The sequence below is a fragment of the Mytilus californianus genome, unplaced genomic scaffold (assembly GCF_021869535.1).
Source record: "Mytilus californianus isolate M0D057914Y unplaced genomic scaffold, xbMytCali1.0.p SCAF_1, whole genome shotgun sequence".
NCBI classification, from domain to species: Eukaryota; Metazoa; Mollusca; class Bivalvia; order Mytilida; family Mytilidae; genus Mytilus; species Mytilus californianus.
Genome location: NW_026262581.1, coordinates 31,231,982 through 31,255,291, shown reverse-complemented (window position 1 = coordinate 31,255,291; position 23,310 = coordinate 31,231,982). Strand labels below are relative to the sequence as shown.

At 30.2% G+C, this 23,310-nt stretch overlaps 1 protein-coding gene across 9 annotated transcripts in view; it reads right to left on the bottom strand.

The window, feature by feature from the left end:
* Positions 1-23,310, bottom strand: part of LOC127701000 (plexin-A2-like) — a 233,481-nt gene that overhangs the window by 198,335 nt on the left and 11,836 nt on the right. For 8 of the 9 annotated variants that reach the window (XM_052204765.1, XM_052204785.1, XM_052204793.1 and 5 more), the window contains exon 2: positions 4,351-4,558. The gene's annotated coding sequence lies outside the window, so the exon portion shown is untranslated. Of the gene's footprint in view, positions 1-2,192; positions 2,309-4,350; positions 4,559-23,310 lie in introns of those variants that run through there. The other variant, XM_052204769.1, reaches the window with a different exon arrangement.

The following is a 23,310-nucleotide window of genomic DNA, read 5'->3' as shown; positions in this document are numbered from 1 at the left end:
GAAAGTTATTAAAATTTTAAAAACTTTAACCACAGGGTGAATGTAATGTTAACTGGCAGAAAAGCTAAGTCCATTTATAAGTAAAATATGGATAAACAGGATTTTTTTTTTTTAAATTTACTTCTGAATACTATCTTATGATCATAAACAAGCTTCTGTCCAAGTATGGTAGAAATCCAGTATAGTTTAAGAAAGTTATTAAAATTTCAAAAACTTTAACCACAGAGTGAATATTTGTGGACGCCGCCGCCGACAATAGAATGTAGGATCGCTATGTCTCACTTTTGCAACAAAAGTAGGAGGCTCAACAAAAAATGGAAAAAAAATGGTAAAATTTGTCATTTAAGGGCAATGACTCCTATAAGAAGTTGATTGACAGTTTTGACATATATGGACAATTGGTAGAGCTCAACATTTTGAACATTTCTGCTACTGTCAGATTTTCTCTATTTATAACGGTTTTCAAAATAATAGACAAAACTTGCATTTTACCCCCTGTGTTCTATTTTTATCCATGTCTGCCATCTTGGTTGGCAGGCGGGGTCATCGGACATATTTTTTAAACTAGATACCCCAATGATGATTGTGGCCAAGTTTGGTTAAATTTTGCCCTGTAGTTTCAGAGGAGAAGATTTTTGTAAAAGTTAATAGACAGAGATGATGGACAACGACGGACAACGAACGCCAAGTGAAGAGAAAAACTCACTTAGTAGGCCCTTTGGGCCAGGTGAGCTAAAAACACTACACAATATTTTTTTCCTTATTTTTTGAAGGGTTGGTTAATGGTTCTCATTTAAAAAATTTAAAAATATCTTTCTACAAATTCTTGAGTGGCAACAAATCAAATTTTTAAGGATTATTACCAAACACTAAAGACTACAAAAATATAACAAATGGATTTTAATTTCCATTTAATCTTTGTTCAGTTTCCTATATAGTTGAGAGGAGGTTATTTTTCAGAAAACAGGGTGGAGCTTCAGCCATGGAATAATACCAAATTGAACATTTACCACAGCTAAGCTCCACCTACTTTCCGCTTATATTCTTGTAGGGTTTCATGCTTAGTTATCAAAGTATGGTACAACATTAAACTGCAGATAGTAGACCATGTTTTTCCCCCAACACACGTTTTAAGCAAATTATTTCATTAAAACATCATAAAGTAAAAAACTCTTAACACAGAGATATGTCTTGCCTTTTTGTTATTTTGATAGTAAAATGCAAAAGTTAATAATTAAAAAAGCAAGACTTTAACATGTAAGTTATGCAAAATATTCAAAAACAATGAACCATGATCATGACTGAAGGTACAGGACCAAACAATCTGCATGGAAATGAGATGTGCCAATGTAAATACAACTGCATACATGTACCAAATACCATTGACCTACCACTAGAAGTTCCCCATAAACAGATCTAATCACAAACTAATACATGTAAACTAACCAAATGTTTCACAGTCAATAGACAATGACTGAGGGGGAGGGGCCAAATAATCTCCATGGCAATGAGATGTGCCAATGCTAATACAACTACATACCTAATATTATTGACCTATATACCACTAGTGGTTCTCATTAAACTGACCTAATCACAAACTAATACATTGTTGTTGACGACGCCCATGACACTGGAAACAGCATACCTATGTCTCGCTTTTTGACTCCATCAAGGCGAGACAAACATGATATCTTTATTACAAGCTTAGCTATCATATTTAGATTCATCCAAATTGTACAAAACATGACATTTACATGTACCTTCACCTGGTACTCAAGATAAAGAGCTAAAAGTGATTTTAAAATCCTTAGTAAAGTAAAATCTGCAATATAAAACTAACAGAGGGCTTTATTTTTCTAATATTAGTCATATGTCTTGATGACAAAATTTGACTTTAACGTTATAAAACAGACGTCAAAAGGGAGATTTTTCTGTGTTTTATCAAAAAGAGGCTAACTTCCAAAAGGTTTTGGCTAAATTAACATATGTGACATCCAAATCACTCCCAAGTTGTACATATGTATCTGCAACTGTTCAAATCTATCTGCTTTTTTTAAATTCAACAGTTATGGTGTATTTGAAATATGAGATAATTCTGTTAATGTACTTTTTTTTTTTCCCTAATAAATTATTATAAGTGCATTCTTCAGAATTTTAATTGTCAAACATTGTTAAAATTGAGCAATTATTACCTCCATAATAAATTTACGGTAATAAAAGAACAGTATTCCAATGTCCTATGCCGATGGCTCGTTGCACATATTGTATCTGTCCAAATGCAATATTTTCCCAAAAATTTTTGTTTGGTTCTTTAAACTTTCATAGATAATCTACAAGAAATGTAGACATGAGATTGTTAACAATGTTATTTTCCATATATTTCTATTTCAAAGGGACAAAGCTTATGTAATCAAGAAGATTGAAATCACTGATGAAAAGATTGGAATAGTAGTTGAAGGAATTGAAATCATATTTACACGGTAGGTATGTTATGAACAAAAAACCTTGATGTAGCAGTATTGCAGATAGTACAATTTACTGTAGTTTTTTAGGAAGAAAAGCATTTTTTAGTGGATAAATTGGGTGGTTTTAGTCAGTGACAGTTGGTCCCTTAATTTGCACAACATCATTGTTTAAATTAAATTGCAATTTCATATGTTGGTCAAATAATATTCCCTGTTTTTCATCTTTAGAAACTGAAGAAATTACCAATCAAAGATTCTTCTAAATCAAATAAAGTTTATCAATTATCCTTGTAGAACATGCAACCTAAATAGATAGACTTGGAACTAGGATTTACGTCTCCCAAAATTAACCTGGCAAGGGTGCTTTTAGGGCATATTTTAAGTTGAAATATTATTGGAGGAAATAAAGATATATAATGTATGTTGCTTTTTCTTCAAATAACTGTGTTGTTTCCAAAGAATGAAGCCTAAGTATAGCCAGTTAATATTCTCACTCATTAGTAACTGAGCAATAGACTAGAGCTGATATTTCTTTAAAATTACTATTCCAAAACTCCAAGATTTTAAAATAGATTGTTGTTGCTCAATATTTAATTTTAGATTGACAGACAATGTCATGAATGTACATTTGAAGTTCAAAAAAATTAATACCAAAAATAGATATGTGTAAGGTTATCTGAATCAGCAATGCATGTATAACTAATTTTGTTCAGTTGATGTAACTAATAGTAGACTTTGAGAAGATTAATCTTTTTATGACACTTAAGTATTCCAATAGTTCAGGAACTATATTAAGAAATATGTTTTGAATGCCCTTTCCTTTACTATTCTTCAGAGAGTGTGCAATAAATTTACAGTACCAATTGTTTATTTCTATTAGATGAAAAATTTAGTTGAGAAATTTAAGTGATAAACTGATTCAAACAAATTTACCATATTTTTCACTATTACAGATAATATTATTAATTCGTATATTTTAAATGTTTTGATTCGTTCAGGGATAGTCACATGTTAAACTATATTTTCGAAGGTAGATAGAAAACGGCGGATAGCAAAAAGCATATTGCATAGCAAAAAGCATATTGCATAGCAAAAAGCATATTGCACGGTTATTTTTAGAATATTTAAAAACCGATATACTTTGTAACTTCATGTATTGAATTTCATGATATTTTTTAAAGTTTTATAAAAAAATATCTATTATCGATCATTTGAAGAAGAAAAAAATCTTCAAATACATAAGATGTGAAAAAAAAACAAACATAAAAGATAGATGAAATAACAACAGTTACTAATATGTTGTTATCATAGGGGCATATTTTTTTTTAAATGCACGTAGACGATTAACGGGCTATATATCTGATCTGTAGTCAAGTCCCTATGGGTGTTTGATAGTAGGGGCATATATTGTTTTTAAAATGTACGTAGACGATTAACGGGCTATATATCTGACCTGTAGTCAAGTCCCTATGGTTGTTATTGTCTAGGAGACAATATGATATCTATAAATTTCGAACAAAATTAAATGACGATTTTGGTACAAATATGGTCGGAAATTAATAACAATTATAATTGTTATTAATATAACAATTATAGCCTATGTATGAGGTCAATACAGGATATATCGACTTAAAGAAGTATATTGACCTCGGACTTCGTCCTCAGTCAATATACTTCTTTCAGGTCAATATATCCTTGTATCGACCTCATACAAAGGCTATAATTGTATAATATTAATATTAAAAGAGATTTTCACACAAGTTTGTATTCTTTATAATTGCTAACATATACCAGTATAATATTCAGGTGTATCAAATTTTAAAGAATAAAATTGTGTTCATGTTCATACAGCACAGCAGTTTTAATTCAATAGTAATTAACTTACCAAACTCTGTATTTAGTTTAAAGTTGTGAATCTGTAATGATGATGATCACCGACTTTCACAAGATGATCAAAATTAATCCACTCAAAATATAATCCTCAAATAACATGCATTCACCAAAACTTACAGTTTGAATACTAAAATATTTCAGTTCTTCCAAATTAAAATGACTTCTTCATCTTTAATACACAAACCAGGAAGTTACCTGATCTAAAAATAGAAATACTTATATAATTTACTGTCCCATAAACTTAAATCACCTATGTCCTTCAAACTTAGTTACCTCATTACATGTAATTCAATATGAACACTGATGTTTACCATTTTACATACCACTATAAAAGTAGGTTTGGTCAAAATTTAAAATAAGAACACAGGTTTTGTCAGTAATATGTAATTGTAAAACGAATGTATTTACTAAACATGTTTGTAAACAAGTCATATCATCTAGTTAAATTTCACACACAATGTTACATTTAAACTTGAATGTATAGGTATCATTTTTTATCAGTTGATGGATCTTGTTACATTTTTGTCCCTTTACTTGGAAGTATATCATTGTGTAGGGTGATGACTTAGTTCACATGGGATTACTCTGTGTTCTAATTTTAAATGTCAAATTAATTAAATGTTATATATAGTTTTTATATTTTTTCAGACAAAAACAATTTCTTCCTGTAATTAAAGCTACTGACTTTTTTATTTATATAAAAACACTTCAAAAACAAAATTTCTTTTTCACATCTTGTAATCAATCAGACTAACAAAAAGATTTTTATTTCAATAATTTATGCCACAATTACAATATATTATAAAAAGCCATGAAATGAATCCTTAAAATTTACCCATTGACCCCAAAAATAAAAAGTAAAATCACAAAAATACTGAACTCCGAGGAAAATTCAAAAAGGAAAGTCCCCAATCAAATGGCAAAATCAAAAAAACAAACACATCAAACGAATGGATAAAAACTTTCATATTCCTGACTTGGTACAGGCATTTTCTTATGTAGAAAATGGTGGATTGAACCTGGTTTTATAGCTAGCTAAACCTCTCACTTGTATGACAGTCGCATCAAATTCCATTATATTGACAACAATGCGTGAACAAAACAAACAGACACAATAGGTAAAAATGTCAAAAATAGGGGTACAGCAGTCAACATTGTGTTATCATCTTAATCACTATAAAAACAAGCAAATGTAAGGAAGAAGCACAAAAAGGCATACATCAAATTTAAAATCCTCGTTTTGCTTATATTATACGATTTTATTTATCTATGTAAAATCCACCCATAAAGGATGGAAGTTTTTAAGTACTGGCGTAAAATCGCGCGTTTGAAATTCGCACAGGTAGACATAAAATAATTTTGTCGTTCAAAGTATGAGGGAATACATAAATACAGAGTCACGTAAAATGGATATAACAAAAAACAGACTTAACATTAAAAGTAATATTAATAAATAAAATAAAATAATTGTGTGGTACAAAGTATGACGATATACATAAGTACAGAGTCACGTCAAATGTATATCACAAAAAACAGACTCAACAGTAAAAGTAATATTAATGAATAAAATAATTTTGTCGTTCAAAGTATGACGGGATACATAAGCACAGAGTCACGTCAAATGGATATCTCAAAAAAACTGACTTAACAGTAAAAGTAATATTAATAAAGATAAATAAAAGAATACTATAACACGTTATTAAGATGATAAACAACGTCAGTACGCAAAATAAACAGGCATCTGCCCCTTCTTAATATCTTTCATCTATATAAGTTTCATTCCAATTTTAAAAGCAAGGTAATCTCAGGCTACCATCTGGAAACAATTTTTCCATAATTTTATTTATGGTAACAGTGACCTTGAACTTTGACCTTTTGACCCCAAAATCAATAATTTTCTCTTCCAATATTTCCATCAACACAAGTTTTATTCCAATCAGGTAAAGGAAACTAGAGTTCCGATCAGGAAACCAAGTTTTCATAATAATTGTATTATTAAAGTCAGTGACTTTGAACTTTGGCCTATTGAAGACAGTATCAGCAGGCTTCCTTTCCTTCCCCATATCTTTCATTTGTATAAGTTTCATTTTAATCAAGCAATGTAATATCAAATTACCATACAGAAACCACTTGTTTCGGATATAACACAGCAAGACAGAGGGACAGACCGAAGAACAGACAGATGGAGGGAAAGACAAAGCAATGACTCTATGCTCCCACCTTTTTTGGGGGGAGCATAAAAATCACTATAATAGTTATTTTTCACTTTGCACTTTTCAGGTGCACATCCAGCCATTTTGAAAAGGGGGTTCTAACAACAACCCCTGGAACACCATAAAATGTTCACATAATTGAAAATAAAAAAAAAAACTTATTAAAAAATCAGAGGGTTCAAACCAATGGGATCCCCCCCTCCCCCTGGATCCACTAATGCTTCTAAAATTGATGACTTGACTGTGGGTCTTCTACAGCAGTTTGGTAAAAACTATGACAGGTGAGGATGAACTGTTTGAATTGGTGAAGCAAATAGCAAAGGTGGTCAAATTTGATTGATCTGCAATCACTAACAATGATCATTAAGTCACTATGACACTTATTTGTGTAGGGTCATGAATGAAACAACAATTAATACTGTTCAAAAATTAAATGAAATCTGATTGCATGTGAATGTTTCAATTTTTGTTTTAAAGGTTGATCAAGAAAACAATAATAATTTAGTCAACATTTAAATATTTCATACCAATTTTGATATTTGATGCCAAAATTAGGGTGAGTCAACTTCACAATGGATATTGCAGTTCCTACTGCATGAAAAATCATGCAGAAACTTGACAAAAGTGATACTGATTCATGACATGCAATACTGAAATTGAATACAATACTTTTCTACTTTTTTACCTAATTGCTAACATTAGAAAAACATTAATAAAAATTTTTTAAAAAAAAATTGACTCTAAAGTTAATTAAGTTATAAATGACTACTGGAAAGATGTGTTTTATTTTATGCAAAAGCTTATGAGACATATATATATGTTAACATACTTATGTGACAATTTTGAAAATTTGTTTTATCATACCATAAAATCATATCACATCTCCTTATTTTTATATTTATTGTATATTTACCAATATGCATTAAAGGTTTTTACTGTATAAAAGTTCTTTGTCGTAAAATCACGATCTATATAAACACAAAATATTTTTTCTAATTTTAACACCGATGTGCAATTTTGTATCTTAAAATCTTTATAAGACAATAAAACATTCTATTTGTAACATTTCTCATAAAAAGACCAGGATGTTGTTATTATACAATCATCTTTATATGGACAACACCTCTACTTGTGACAACAGGAACAATTCATTAACATACGATGTAAACAAAAGTTCTAAGAAATCAGTAAGGGGAATTTTATAACCTTTACCTTCTCCTACATGTTTATTACTGGCATTACATTTTTGTCTTTTATTATATATAATTATGTCATTTTCCATCTTATCTGTTTTAATCTTTCAATAATGTCTTTCTTCACTAGTTTTTTTTGGCCCATGTGTACATATAAATGTACATCTCAGGGAGGATTTTGCCTTTATCAACAACAGTTCTCAAAAACTGGAGGTCATGTCAGTCCTGAATGCCAAAATTACAATGTATATCAGTATTTGATATATACAACCATATGAATCATTGTGCAAATTGGCCTAATCCTAATCTTATTTATACCTACATGTAGGAATAATTGATATCAAAAATTTTATCCAAATACAAGTTTTCACTGAGACCACCAGATTTGTAGTCTTGGTGGTCATAATTAATTATCACCAGGCTAAATCAGATTACCAGAACTCTGTATCAATGGAAAAAAATTACAAAATCTTACATATAAACTTGCTGTTATACATCTTGAACACAAATGCATCACAATCCCTCCAGAGCCTCAGGTGTCATTTTCCATCTGACTCAAAGTTCAACAAGTTATTTTTTTCAGCACTCAGGTCATTGAACATGTTCTAGTCAGTCAAAGGGACAGGGCATGTTAACTACGAATTAGACAAAAATTAAAATATGATTTTTTTTTTCCAAACATTTATAAAAGTGGACTATAGAAATAAGATTTCACTATTAGCAGTCAGTTTGGTTCAATTTTGTCAAAATAAGCTAAAAAAACATCTCTGATGTATTATTGGCTTGCAAGTCAATAATTCAACTCATTTGAATCCGTATTCATGCAACCTTTCAATTTGACCCTTAGTGGAGATGAGTGGCGAATGTGTTCATTATGTAGTGAACATGAATTTGAAAGCTAATGCCCCAATTTAAACAACTGATATAATCCAAAGCTTTAATCTGATATATCAATTCTAATTAGGGGCTTAGGATCCAAGAAGGGATACAGATGTGTTTTTTAGCGTGCAGATCTGATCAAGTAAACCTTTCAAACCATTAAGATGAAGCAATTTTTAAAATAGTAATACAGGTGCCAAAGTACTACTGTGATTTAAATTCTGGGAAAACTTCATAAAGTTTTGTCATGAGACTATTAGGAGCAGTTGGGTACATATACGCAATTCATTTCAGGTAGGCAGTAATGGTAGCCTTTTCCTCAATTCCTCTGCTTATATCATAAACTTGGATATGCATGATGACTCATTTCGAAGCTGAGACATTTTCACATATATATGTGGCTAAATTTTCCGGGTACAAAGGTACATTTGTTTTTCCATAATTTAGCACACCCCAAAAAGCCTTTTGTGATGGGGCTTCTCGAGGTAAAAAATCCCTCTTTTCACACAATAAGTTCTTTGAAAATTTAGTTCTTTGCATATATTTAATAACTCCATAGTTTTAACACCTTTATTCTATGGTCCTCTTCTCTCCAAATCAGCACAAATGGTTAAGCTCAGTAATTGCTTAAATTTGAAACATGTCCATATCACTACACAGAGATTTTTTGTTTACACAATGCTTTTGTGTTCCTCAATTTGAAGTGCATTTTGGATATTGACCCAGTTTCTGATATAAAATGGGTAACCCTGATAAAGCATATTAGATGCATTAAATGAAAATTTAAAATCCTCTAAAGCAAGAAAATAATTTGAAGAAATGGATGGTTTCATTTTCTGCTTCAGATCACAGTTATAATCAACATGCAATCTAGAATGGAGACAACGGTATGCTTAAAATGAATAAAAGTGTGGAATTAGCAACCAAAATAAGCCACTTTCTGTATAATAATTTACTATGTCCAAGTTTTCCATTCTGCAGTGTACTAATGGAATCAACTTGGAGATGTTTAATGACTTAAAGAGTCAAAATAATAACATATACAAAATTTAGATTTTAATGTTTATATAAAACTTTAAATGTAATTTTGTAAATTTATCAAGTGGAACAGGATTATAATTGATTTTTATTTTCCAAACAATAGGCTTTTGTGTAAGTGTCCCCCCTCTTTAAAAGGTGCAATATTTATATGTCAAATCGTAATTAACAAAATAATTTCTATGCCAAAGTACACAAGTAAAGCTTGTTATAAGTTCTAATATGTCTAAACACTTTTGCAAGTGTGAAATATAAATTTTGACTTAGTGACTGCCCCTTGATTATGTAAGAAGAAACCCCATATCATAAATCAAAATTCTTTTCTTTCTTAATTTATGACCAATGTAAAACTTCCTGTTTTAATTTTTCCTTTAAGGCTCAAATAACATTGTGGTTCCTTAGGAATTTCCAAATTGGTACTTAAAAATAATTTATATTTCAATCTATTGCATTCCACAAATCATTATTAAAGTTTTTACTATACAGTTATAAAATTTTATGAATTCTGCATATCCCTGCGCCAGGAGCCAGAGAAAACACAATGCTTTTCTAAAAGTTAAACCCCACTTCACTTTCTTTTCTACTTTTAAGCAATATCAAATACAAAAAAAGGCATATACCACAAAAACATCATCAAGATCCATGAAAATATTAACACTGTCATATGAACCCTACCAGAATAAATGCACACCTTACAATCATTCCATACACTAAATATAGTTGATATATATTTTTTACAATATACAATTTTAAGCTACTTTCATAGAAGCAAAGTATGAATCCATAAAATAAGATACATGTACCATAGAATAGCTAATTTTCTTAAACCATGAAAAACAGATACCAGCCAAAATAAATGTAATAGTACAATATTTAAAAAATGAAAAAGCATATATATATCTGAAAATGTGCAAGAAAAGATATTCAATTTAACTTGCATGAAATAAACATTAAAGCCACAAAAAAAATAAACATTAAAGCCACAAAAAATTATATATGTTAGGATTTCCTTATAAAAATTAATGGAGAATGTGTCTATGGACTCAGATGATGCCCCCCCCCCCCCCCCCCCCTTTTGCATATAATGTTATAAAGGGACATAACTCAAGAACGGTAAAAGTGACACGACCTAAATTAGATCTTGATCTGAGTTTATTGGTAATAAGCATTGTGGATTAAAGTTTCATAACATTTGGTTGAGGAAAACTTAAGAGAATAGAAACGAAAAATTCAGCAATATTTCCATTTGTAAAGGGGCATTACTCTAGAACGGTAAAAGTCAAAATTCAAACTTGACTTGTTTTTTGTGGTAATAAGCATTGTTTATAGGGTGCAATCAACAGTTCTTTTCTATGACATCATATTTTGAGGGACCATGCATAAGTGACCCTTAGTGGTGGAATTGTTAATAAAGATACTTGTATAAAACTAGATATATTATTGGAATCAGAACTTTCTCGTTTATAATGAAATAAAAATAATGTGTTATTTAAACATAATAAAAACATTCTATCCAGAGAAAATGAAAAAAAATGCCCTATCTCAACATGAAAAACCTGAAATCAAAACATGAGCATACCCATGTAGGCATGATACAGGCACATTTCAGATAAACAAAACTGTATGAATTTCACTTCAGAAAGAGCTACAGTAGCTACAAATGAGTTTTCAATTTTCACTACTAAAAAAACAGGAAGTTTCCAGTGTTGCCTCCTCTTAAAACATGTATATTTAATCTAATTTTTTAAATTATTTTAATCAATCAACCTGTTTTAATTGATAGCTAATTAACTAATTTTTACCATCAAATACAAAAAACATAATACTTTTTCGCCAATTATGTAAATAAAAAGGGATTTCCCTCTACGGCTATTTTAAGTTGGGGAATAACCCCTAGTTTTTTATACGAAACTGTTTATAGCACCCATAGGTTTCATAACATTTAGTTGAGGCAAACTAAATTTAGAGAACGGAAACCAATTTCGGGATGTATGGACGGACGGATTTTACGGACGGACAGACGTATTGACGGTCGGACGTACAGACAGACAGACAAGGGTATCACTTAACGCATAAAAATTGTAGGATTGGTATATGTTAAACATAAAGATCATGATTTTTTTTTTAAGTCAATCTGGAAAATATTGTGTTTCAACTGGAAAAAGTTAACTTGGATCAGGTTAACATGTCCAAGTTGACCAGAACTCCCCCATTTACAAACTGCAAATGAACAAATTCATGATGTTACGTTGTGTTTCAAATTAATCAATTCTGTCATATGTTTTGATTAAATTAGTTAGCATGCAGATATTGGTGAAAATTTTAAAAGTTTAAATTTTTCAAAGAATCCTCATGAAACATTAGGGACCTTCAAAATTAGGGTGGGTCAGGAAAACCTCTTTGTATACTTTATTTGGCCACCCACAATAAAATCATTACACAATGCAAAGAATTCAAATAAAATCAATTTTATATTTTATCAGTGTCGCTAACAAAATAAAATTTTGTAATATCTAATTCAGCAAAAAATGCAAACCTATCAGATATCAATCTATCAGTTCACATTTTATTAAAATCAGTGTGTGACAAACTTAAGTCTTAAAACATTCTCGAAACATTTTATACTGCTGAAAGTTTGAAACCAAAAATATCTAGTGACCTGAAAACTTTTTTATTTACGACAGAAGAAAGATTACACATGATTAGGAATAAAATTTCAACAGTAAAACAATAAACATGATAAACATTTACTTTTTCTGTTTATACCTGGTACACGTATAAACCTATTCCAAATAATCATACCATCTTAATTTTTGCTGGGAAACCTTCCTGCTGTGTGTAAATAAAATATATATATAACAAAATATCACGATTATCTGGACAATATCTAACCTTGTATTTACACAAATGGAAATAATTTCCTTACCAACCAACCCACTACTAGATAGATTGGGTCGCTTCTTTAACAGAGTGTAGTATCTCTGTATAGCGACTCTATTGATTAAGTAGCGTCACTATACACTGAGAACATGAAAGTATTTTGTTTGTATTCTAGTTGTTTGTGGCTTATTGCTAATCATATTTAGTTGTATCCTGTCTATGCTGTGTTTCTTTCAAAGATAAAAAAAAAATTGTGCTCATTAATTATTGACATTTTAATATACATTTAAATATAAACTTCTTGGGACAAACAAATCTGATTTCTTTATAAAATACTGTAAGTGAAGTACCAATGTCAGGTTTGATTTCTAAAACACTCTTAAGACAACTTGAAGTACAAATGTCAGATTTGTTTGTTTAAAGTACTTTAATTGAAGTACAAATGTCAGATTTGTTGGTTTAAAATACTGAAACTGAAGTACAAATGTCAGATTTGTTGGTTTAAAATACTGAAAGTGAAGTACAAATGTCAGATTTGTTTGTTTAAAGTACTTTAATTGAAGTACAAATGTCAGATTTGTTGGTTTAAAATACTGAAAGTGAAGTACAAATGTCAGATTTGTTTTTTAAATACTCAAATTGAGGTACAACTGTCAGATTTGGTTTTTTTTTAAATACTCTAAGTGGGGTACAAATGTCAGATTTGTTTTTTTAAAACACTCTAAGTGAAGTACAAATGTCAGATTTGTCTCTTAAAATAATCTGAGTGAGGTACAAATGTCATATTTGTTTTTTAAAATACTGTAATTGAAGTACAGATGTCAGATATGTTGTTTTTTAATACTATAATTGAAGTACAAATGTCAGAATTGTTTTTGATCAGTGGAGTACAAATGTCAGATTTGTTTTTTTTAAAATAGTCTGAAAATAATTGAAGTACAAATGTCAGATTTGTTGTTTCACAATACTCTAATTGAAATACAAATGTCAGATTTGTTGTTTCACAATACTCTAATTGAAATACAAATGTCAGATTTGTTGTTTCACAATACTCTAATTGAAGTACAAATGTCAGATTTGTTGTTTCACAATACTCTAATTGAAATACAAATGTCAGATTTGTTGTTTCACAATACTGTAATTGAAATACAAATGTCAGATTTGTTGTTTCACAATACTGTAATTGAAATACAAATGTCAGATTTGTTGTTTCACAATACTCTAATTGAAATACAAATGTCAGATTTGTTGTTTCACAATACTCTAATTGAAATACAAATGTCAGATTTGTTGTTTCACAATACTCTAATTGAAATACAAATGTCAGATTTGTTGTTTCACAATACTCTAATTGAAATACAAATGTCATATTTGTTTTTTAAAATACTGTAATTGAAGTACAGATGTCAGATATGTTGTTTTTTAATACTATAATTGAAGTACAAATGTCAGAATTGTTTTTGATAAGTGGAGTACAAATGTCAGATTTGTTTTTTTAAAATAGTCTGAAAATAATTGAAGTACAAATGTCAGATTTGTTGTTTCACAATACTCTAATTGAAATACAAATGTCAGATTTGTTGTTTCACAATACTCTAATTGAAGTGCAAATGTCAGATTTGTTGTTTCACAATACTCTAATTGAAATACAAATGTCAGATTTGTTGTTTCACAATACTCTAATTGAAATACAAATGTCAGATTTGTTGTTTCACAATACTCTAATTGAAATACAAATGTCAGATTTGTTGTTTCACAATACTCTAATTGAAATACAAATGTCAGATTTGTTGTTTCACAATACTCTAATTGAAATACAAATGTCAGATTTGTTGTTTCACAATACTCTAATTGAAATACAAATGTCAGATTTGTTGTTTCACAATACTCTAATTGAAATACAAATGTCAGATTTGTTGTTTCACAATACTCTAATTGAAATACAAATGTCAGATTTGTTGTTTCACTAATTGAAATACAAATGTCAGATTTGTTGTTTCACAATACTCTAATTGAAGTACAAATGTCATATTTGTTTTTTAAAATACTGTAATTGAAGTACAGATGTCAGATATGTTGTTTTTTAATACTATAATTGAAGTACAAATGTCAGAATTGTTTTTGATAAGTGGGGTACAAATGTCAGATTTGTTTTTTTAAAATAGTCTGAAAATTATTGAAGTACAAATGTCAGATTTGTTGTTTCACAATACTCTAATTGAAATACAAATGTCAGATTTGTTGTTTCACAATACTATAATTGAAATACAAATGTCAGATTTGTTGTTTCACAATACTCTAATTGAAATACAAATGTCAGATTTGTTGTTTCACAATACTCTAATTGAAATACAAATGTCAGATTTATTGTTTCACAATACTCTAATTGAAATACAAATGTCAGATTTGTTGTTTCACAATACTCTAATTGAAATACAAATGTCAGATTTGTTGTTTCACAATACTCTAATTGAAATACAAATGTCAGATTTGTTGTTTCACAATACTCTAATTGAAATACAAATGTCAGATTTGTTGTTTCACAATACTCTAATTGAAATACAAATGACGGATTTGTTTTTTTCAAAATACTTAAATTGAAGTTCAAATGTCAGATTTGTTTTTCAAAATACTCTATTAAACTGAAGTACATTGTATGAATGTCAGATTTGATTTTTTTTTAAATACTCAGTGAGGTACATTCTACAAATGTCACTTGATACTTTTAAGTACATAATTCTCCAAGACCCATTTTAAATTTTTGTATGAAGTCTTATCTACTTTATTGGAGCAGATACTTAAGAAAAAATATGTTTTTCTAATATAAAAATAGACCCACCCAAATTTCTGCATGCCTCTACCATATATGTATTCTGTTTGAAAGTTAAAAAGAATTTTAAATAAAATTCATGATTCAAAATCATTTAGTGATGCATGTAATATTATAACTATTGAATTAGTCATTTTCATTGATATATATATATATGGATATAAGTCAAATTGACACTTATCATGCTTATAATCAACAATCCATTGAACTGAAACTAACTGATGACCCATGGCTATTAGTAAAGTCCTTTCCAAAAAATCTGAAACCCTGAATTTGATTCATGAATGATAATTAATAATTTGAAACAATTCAGAAATAATGTCCTAAGCAAAACTACAAAATAATTTTAAGGTAGCTCTCTTTTTTTAAAAGCTACATGTATGCATTGTATTTAAATAATCCAAACATATATTAAGTTATCATTTGGGGATGACATACTTATTAAATAAAAATATACTCAAAAGTAGATACAAAACAATATGAGAGTATAAGGAATTTCATATAATATACTTATTTTCTCATGGTTTGTTGCCATGGTTACTCGTCAAATCTGAAACTAGCTTTTATTTTCTGACCTGCTTTTACTAATAAGTCAATTAAGTAGTGTTATAGTGAAAATTTAAGATACTGTAAGGTTACCTATTTTAGCAGGTTCAATTTTGAACCAAATATGTGCCTTTTAATTGCCGCTACTTTTTTACATATATATATATTTCCAACTTTATAATAAGTTTTGAATAGTCATCATATATATTATAGGTAAGGAAATTTTTAATGAAGAACTGGTTGTAAATAAGAATATGACATGTAAAATCAATGGGTAAATATCTGCATCTATTCACTATTTCTACATGTTCTAGCAGTAATTAGTACTTATCTTTGAGAACCGGAAAATTATGCCAATTTATAATCTTAGTGTCAAGTTCTAGATTATCAATCAATCATGTGTTTATTGTAAATGTTTTAAAAGGTGGAGATTTTTATAAGAATATGAAAGACTGATTTTGGGTCTAGGGGTTGCATTATACATCCAAGTGGCTCCAACCAGGGAAAAGCCTTGAAAAGGGGTCTAGGGTGGAGTGGAAGGATTAGATCCTGTTTGAAAAAGGTAGAGATTTAGGTTGTTAATATAAATCAAGGTGTAATGAAAATATTTTTACCATTCTTCTCCAGGAGTTGACTTTAGAAGTGAAAAATCAAACATCTAGATATCACGGACACTTACTTGAAAAATTAGACTTTGATATTTAAGAAAACTTCCAAAATATTGACACTTATCAATGGTTTATATAAGCTATTTGTTTAATGTCTATATTTTCATTCCTTCAGACATTAAATTCTACAATATACATTTACCATCACAACAATTTAGAACTACACATTGAGCATAGACACTTCTCTATAGTTGAGGATTATATATTTAAATAACATTCAGGAGCTTTTTTGAGTAATTGGTATATTGTCTTAATAAATAAATTTACATTGTCCCCCTATTTTCTAGTCTTACTATTTCATTGGTATATGTACTAATTTACATGTTATAAGTAAGATGATTTGTTGCAAAATGTCAATATTTCTATAAAGTTTAGAATATTGTGAAAAGATAAAAGTATTTACAGTGTAACAAAATTTGATACTTAACCACACAGATATCCACTGTTTAAGGGAATTTTAATTCTGAAACACACATACATATATCTTTAAATCTATACTGTCAACATCACTGTAGGGCATTTCTTGTCTTACTTGTATAAGTCAGCTTATGTTACATCTGTGTTTTAACTTGTAATAAAGTTTGTGTGCAGAAATTTTTTTTTTCTCCCCGTTATATATCAAATTATTTTATTATTTTTAATAAATAAAGAAGGTACAACGTACTAGCTGTCATGAAAGTTCTGGAAAATTGTCAATTTTGTTCACATTGTGTCATCATGGTCATATGACTAAAATTTATAATTTCAAACACATATAAATGGTGTTTCTTTAATTTACATATTTTCTATAATTAATTTTATATCTTTTTTCAATCTTTCATACATATATACTATTAAAAATCATTGTCTGAATTTGGTTGTCAGAAGAGAAATTAACCAAGGTTCAATAAACACTATAACAAATTGGTAAAAATATTTTGTGAAAGGGCTGAAAAGAAATTCTAGCAAAAAGACCACAGATGAAAACAGAAAAGATGAAGTGTCGAGTCAATTCATTTCAAGATCCAAAATCATTAATCTGTACTGTCCTAACTTTATGAAAGATAAGGGGGTCAGTGATGGACATGCCCAATATCTCTTTTCAGAGGGCATTTTATGAATCAGATAATAATACAACTTAATTTTGATTTAAAAATCTGGCAAAAAAAGAAAAAGAAATTTTCAAATAAGAAGCGTACTTAATTTTAAGGTAGCACTCACTGATTATTTTTCAAAATCAACTTATCCGTTTCTGAATGGGAAAAGGTTTTTCTATCCTGCCAAAATTTTATATCAACTTTAATGACACTTCCTTTCTCAAACAATTATTTTTGGCTTCAAATTCTCTTTGGTCCTTTTTGGTTATATAGCTGCTCCAAGTATTCCAAGTATTTATATATCTATCAATTTGTTGAGTTTAAGTATTCCTGATGAATAATTTATGCATCAAAGTTGAAGATTCGGGGTCATTACTGCACTAACATTAATTTTATTCAAAATTTTCTCAAATTTAAAGAATTAATTGTTGAGTTTATTATTGTTCTTTACCGAAAATTGTGGTTTTAGTTTAAATACTTTGCATTCATTGGTTATACAGGTTGCACTTCTGTAAATATAGACAATGCAATTTCCGACAGGAACTCCTTTTACGGCTAAAACTGTGCCACTTTTACTAAGAAGTTTCGTAAAAAATTATATCCTAGAATGGAATGTGCTACAAATTTTTTCAAAGGTCAAAATATAGGGCTGTGCGGCATATTTTTAACATTTATATGCCCCCAAATTCTAAGAGTTTAAACTTATACTAAAATTCTGTACTCCCCCTGCCTTCACTTTTGGTCCTCCTCAGAATTCAATTTTGCCGCTATCCATGTGTATTTGTACTGGTATTTAATTGGTCACATTCCCAAGTTATGTCTCTATGAGATGAAACATAGAGATCATATCTGGGAACCAGTACCTAAACAAAACAAAATATCTATGAATATTATATATCTCCCCATTTAAGAGGAGTGGTTTGTGAAACAGCTGTATTTACAAAGTGCAACCTACAGCCATGAAAATTAAGATAGTAAATTCAGTAAAATGTGAATTTGACAAAAATAGAACACAAGGATCGCCCAAAATAGATATTTTCACAGGATGTGTATAGTTTGTGTGTATCTAATTGTTCACAAAAATTAGTTTGAGCAACACTTGTGCTCTATATAAAGTTAGCCGAAATGTTTCTGAAATTTGATGATTTTTTTCTCATAAAATTAGGTAAATCCCCACTATGATGTCACTTTAATGACATCACAATCAAATTACGTCTTCCAAGACTGACCTAATATTTTCATTTTCATAAAGGCCTATATCATTATTGTATATTCAGAAGGCTAAAGAAGTAATGTCCAATTATTTTATTTCGGCCAATTTACATCCCAAATAAGCCCCAAATTGTACCTTGTCCTATTTAAAGGTTTTTTGTTTTTTTTTAGAATCAAACAATTTACCGCATTTCACAAAGTGGAACTTTATGTGAGTTTTGAAAATTAGTCAATCAATTTTCAGCATTTGAAAAAATAATCTAACCTTAAGTTTGATTTTACTACTTATTTTCAAAGTTCTTGAAAAGTGGTGGTCTGTAGGTTTTGACACCAAAATTTGTAAAGGAGCTGACTCACTTTTGGTATTTTACAATAGAAATAATAGTCAGGACCAGCCGATTTTCTTCTACTGAGGACCTCCGGGAAAAAAAGATTTCAAGAACTCTGAATTATTTTACTGTAATATCATAAGAATTTAAAGGGGCATTAGCTGTCAAATTCATGTTCACCGATTTGACTCAAATTCTAATATGATATTTATAACATACTAAAACGTATATCCAAATTATAAAAAGTCTAAAATAAACAATTTACAATGCATGGGCTCGATAATATGTATCAACATTTTGTGTGTATTTTAGTCTAGATGCCATCTAATTAACCATTGAGGTGACCTCCGAAGACTGCTGACGGTAATATAACCCAATATTAACATAAATATAGATATAAATAGATAGCGAACTTATGCAATTGGATTTTTCTAGGTCTGTTTGATTTCATATTATATGTAAATCATCATTTTTACCTGTATAAGAATTTAAGTTTTTGTGGATCGAATCAGTCAATCAAATGGTTTACCATTGTTTCACTTTCAATGTTGACATTCTTTTCCTTTTAATTACTGAACACGCCTAATTCATGCGTTATCCATCTCTAATTAAGGGTTAAATTGAGGGTCACATGAATACGGATTCAATGAGGTCGAATTATTCACTTGCAAGTGACTAATTCATCAGCGATGTTTTTTAGTTCATTTTTAAAACACTCAATTTCAAAGAACTGAAATTAAATCTGCTGTTAATAACTGGATCTTTAATAAAAAAAAAACTATATACATGTATGTATCTACAGTAGATTAAGCTTAGTATTTATACAGAAAGGTCTGTTCGCCTTGATTCATGTTCCCCCTAGTACCTGTTAGCCCTAATACCTATTCGCCCTGGGTCCGTTCACCCTAATACCTGTTCGCCCTGGGTCCATTCCCCTGATTTTTTGTTTTATTTCGTTGTCTTGTTGTATAATGTTTATTATCTGAATTGAGTTTGTTAAAATTTGTTGAAAATTTATGTTGTATTGCTGCTACCAGATAATTATTTTCCTTTGCTTTGCACTGTAGAATACAGGAATAGTATTTAATATAAAACAACTGAAGACCAAGTTAACTGCATGTATTTATCTTTATTAATACATTTTAACAACTTGTCTTGTGTTTTTCTCATTTATATCACCCTGATATAGATAAATTTTATTTTGTCATTACGGATTGGTTCTTATTCCTCAATAATTCTAGTCAGTTAATTTAGACAGTATAATGATAAATGAATTTACAAATACCACAAAGTTTCCCTTTCATGTTTTACAATTTGTTCATCATTGTTTTTACTCATTCCAAGCTGACTAGTTTAATTTTTTTTAATTGTTGTTTCATTATAAATCCACCAAAGACAATTAATACAACAATCAATGACATCATAGACATCATCATTATGAACAGTTAATCTTCCAAAACTAGCTATTAATTTCTAAATATTGCCATGTTTTTCATGAATTTCTAGATATATATACATGATACTAGAAAATACCAGCGAAATATACTTTGGTTCATAATCTGAAGATATATAGTTTTGGTGTAAGTCGATATTAAGATCTTAAATCTTTTTGAAGCGTGTCACAGACGAAATACCACCACTCAATATGACAATATTTTTTGCACCCCCCTAACATTAAATCCTGGATCCGCACCTGATTTCTGGTATTTCCCTGCTCAGAACCACCCCCATATATGAGTGGGCTGAAAATTTTATGCATTAATATATGAATGGGGGTGGGTCACATCCCAAGCCGCACCTCAGTACCCATTTTTTAACCGAAAACTGAAGTAATCCCCCCACCCTTTCATGTTGAATTGATGCGGTTCCCCGGAAGGAAAAGCTCTTGACGTGTAAAAATCTGTTGTTAAATTACTGAAAGCGTCAAGGGAATGTGTATCACAAAGTGTTTCAGTGTAAGGTCAATATTTATGGTATCTGCTACACAATAAAATTTAATTTTGCTGGTCAGACATCCAATGACAGAAATGATGACAGCACGTCAATTTCAGAGCCGAACGTCGTGAAGGACGGTCGATCCGAACTGTCTTTTTTCTGATTTTAACCTCCAAAAGATCTTGAAATGAACACATAATAAACTACGCTGGTCATTACCCCTTTGTGGTATAAAACAATATTCGTGGATTTTACGTGAAAGAAGAAAAAGCGACTCCCAATTTCAACTCTTATATAATTCATTTAGTAATATAGATATATTTTATCTAATACTTACAATATAAATATATGAATAATTTTATTAAACCTTAAGGTTCATCATATATATATTTGTTATAAAGTTCACCGCACTTTATTACCGTATCATCTGTTACAGTAATTATAATTGACAGATCAGCAACTCTCACTTGTCTGCACGTTCTTAAATAAACATAATTAAATAGATCAATTGAAGTTCTTATACACATGTTGTCATTCTGTAGTCTGACCATCAAACGATGTACTTGTTAATAAATTAGTTATAGAAACTGGATTGTATTATTATATAGCAAATATATTACACATTTTGGCGACGAGGAAAAAAACTGAATATTAAAATAAATGTGAATTTCTACACGTAACAATGCCGACTTACGGGAAATTAGACTCTTTTGATGAATCCGAAGATTGGACACAATATGTAGAACGTATGGAACATTATTTTAATGCTAACGAGATAGACGAAGAAGACCAGAAAAGGGATATTTTCTTAAGTGTATGTGGGAAGAATACCTACAAATTAATTAGGGATTTATTAGCACCAGCCAAACCAGGAACGAAATCACTAGCCGATTTAACAAAACTAGTGAAAGACCACCGAGATCCAGTACCATCAGAAATTATCCAAAGATTTAAATTTAACAGTAGAACAAGACACAGCGATGAGTCAGTGAGGACATTTATTGCAGCACTAAGAAGTCTGACGGAACACTGTAATTATGGTGACACGTTAAACGCGATGTTACGAGACAGGTTAGTCGTCGGAATAAAGAGTGACCGCATACAGAGGAGGCTATTAGCAGAGCCGAATTTAACTTTTGACAAGGCATTGGAAATTGCTACCGCTATGGAGACTGCTGAGAAGAACGCACAAGACATCCAAGCGAGTGGGACAAATGCAACATTTCAGAAACAAGTCAACAAAGTTTCAAAATCCTATACAAGAAACAACTCTGGAAATTCGAAACAAGGAGATTGTTACCGGTGTGGAGGAAATCACCTAGCCGCCGATTGCAGGTTTAAGGATGCAAAATGCCACAGTTGTAAAAAGAAAGGACATATCGCAAAGAAATGCCGTAACAAATCTGCCAATGGGAATTTAAGTGAAAATCACAGAGAGTTCAAATCACGTTTTAAACCACGTGCTCATTTCATGGAGCAGGATGAAAGTAGCGAAAGTGAAAGTGAAAATGAAGCTTACTCAGTTTTTCATTTTGGAAATAAATCTAATGAGGCATATAAAGTGCAACTCAATGTGAATGAATGTGAAATAGCCATGGAGATAGATACCGGAGCGTCAGTTTCTATCATGAGCGAGGATACTTACAAGGAATACAAGTCTAAATTCAGAATCGAACCGACCAGTGCTAAACTCCGAACATACATGGGAGAGCAGATTCCTGTAATAGGACGTGCAATCGTCAATGTCAATTACAAGAAGGAAAGCGCAAAATTGCCAATACTGATAGTGAAGCGTAAAGGTCCGAATTTACTTGGCCGAGACTGGTTGAACAAACTCCGACTGGATTGGAAGGATATTTTCTCCGTCGTTGGAACTGATAATCAACCGAGTGATTTAAATGTGATCTTGGAAGCAAATAAGGAGGTTTTCAAAGATGAACTTGGAACTGTAAAAGGCATGAAAGCCAAGATTTATGTTGATGAGAGTGCTGTACCGAAATATTTCAAGGCTCGCCCGTTGCCGTATGCGTTGAAGAATAAAGTGGAGATGGAAATTGAACGTCTTGAGAAGGAGGGTCAAATTCAGCAAGTGGAATATTCCGACTGGGCCGCTCCAATAGTACCTGTAGTTAAGGAGAACGGATCTATTAGAA